The following is a 1,906-nucleotide window of genomic DNA, read 5'->3' as shown; positions in this document are numbered from 1 at the left end:
GGAGTGGAAGAGATTCTGCTGATGAATGAGGACTCCATCCTGGCTGTGAGGAAATACTTCCAAAGAATCACTCTCTATCTGACGGAGAAGAAATACAGCCCTTGTGCCTGGGAGGTTGTCAGAGCAGAAATCATGAGATCCCTCTCTTTTTCAACAAACTTGCAAAAAAGATTAAGGAGGAAGGATTGAAAACTGGTTCAACATGGAAATGATCCTCATTGACTGACATATCATCTCACACATTCATGAGTTCTTCCATTTCAAAGACTCATTTCTCCTATAACCACCACGAGTTGAATCAAAATTTTCTAATGTTTTCAGGAGTTTAAAGAAGCATCATGTTTACCTGTGCAGGTACTAGTCCTTTACAGATGACCATGCTGATGTCTCTGTTCATCTATGTATTTATTTATTTGTTATTTATTTTTATTTTTTTCTTGAGACAGTCTCTCTCTGTCACCCAGGCTGGAGTGCAGTGTCATCTATTTATTTAAATATTTATTTAACTATTTTTAAGATTTAAATTATTTGTATGTAATATAATGTGTACTTTTACACTGTGGTTAATGTAATAACATATGTTCTTCATATTCTTAGCCAGTATATTAATTTCCTTTTTCATTAAATTTTTACTATACATAATTTCTTGTGTTTTCTATTTTTTTTATCATACTCTAAGTTCTAGGGTACATGTGCACAATATGCAGGTTTGTTACATATGTATACATATGCCATGTTGGTGTGCTGCACCCATTAACTCGTCATTTACATTAGGTATATCTCCTAATGCTATCCCTCTCCCCTCCCCACAACCCCACAACAGGCCCCGGTGTGTGATGTTCCCCTTCCTGTGTCCAAGTGTTCTCATTGTTCAATTCCCGCCTATGAGTGAGAGAACATGCAGTGTTTGGTTTTCTGTTCTTGCAATAGTTTGCTAAAAATATGGAACGCTTCACAAATTTGCATGTCATCCTTGCGCAGGAGCCATGCTAATCTTCTCTCTGTGGTTCCAATTTTAGTATATGTGCTGCAGGAGTGAGCACTGTTTGTTTATTCTTTAAGATAAAATGCCAAGCCTGACTGTACAACCTGACTTAAAAATAGATGATTTAATTAAGTTACCTATCATAATTTTATTCAAATATGGAAAAATACATTTTTCTATACCCGGTTATATGTTGCCTTCAAAATATAAACGGGAACATAAAAAATACAGCTCCTGTTCTCTTGTATCTTTCATTTTATCCAGAAAGAAATCTAAAAACAATAATAATGTTGAATTAATATCAGTTATGCTAACTGCTGTAATGTGAGGAAGTAAAAAAATGAATTATTCATAGCAGAAGGTAAATTGAGACATGTCTGGAATTAAAAGCAGAGATATTCTCTGTAAACTGACTTTCAAACATGTAATTGAAAATGTACATTGCCAGTCAGATATATGAGTTTGCAATTTCCAAGGAATACGACATCTGGAAGTTCCTAACTGGCAATGGAAAGGCCAAAAATGAAGGCTGTCATGTGGGGAGCAAGTGGACAGAGAAAAAAAAAAATACTTAAACTGGATTCTGAGGACCTTCCAACATTAAAGTGGGGGAACAGAAGAGACATAAAGAAAACAGAGGTGGAATACCTTAATATCAGAAGGAGAAGTGGGAGTGGTGATAAAAGCGTATTTAAAAAATGAATGTGCTTAGAAGGAGAATCAATAGACTTATGGAAAATATGAATTAAAACTGAGCACTACAGCAAAAAAATAGATGACAGTGCAGAGCTTACTGAGAGCTGAATTGATAGAATTAATCAGCAGAAGTCATATTGGGGTAGGTAGAAGAGTGAATCAGAAAAGAAAATTCAAGATAACCCATATAGAAAATTGTGAGAGATCTGCCTTTGCAATGGAGGG

General features: G+C 35.3%; 1 non-coding gene across 1 annotated transcript; it reads right to left on the bottom strand.

Moving 5' to 3' along the window:
• Positions 1 to 936: 936 nt before the first annotated feature.
• Positions 937 to 1,043, bottom strand: LOC111534214. The gene has a single exon (XR_002729048.1). It is a non-coding gene; the product is annotated as a U6 spliceosomal RNA (small nuclear RNA).
• Positions 1,044 to 1,906: the final 863 nt, after the last annotated feature.

Source organism: Piliocolobus tephrosceles, unplaced genomic scaffold (assembly GCF_002776525.5).
Source record: "Piliocolobus tephrosceles isolate RC106 unplaced genomic scaffold, ASM277652v3 unscaffolded_34966, whole genome shotgun sequence".
NCBI classification, from domain to species: Eukaryota; Metazoa; Chordata; class Mammalia; order Primates; family Cercopithecidae; genus Piliocolobus; species Piliocolobus tephrosceles.
This window is presented reverse-complemented; position numbering and strand designations above follow the sequence as displayed.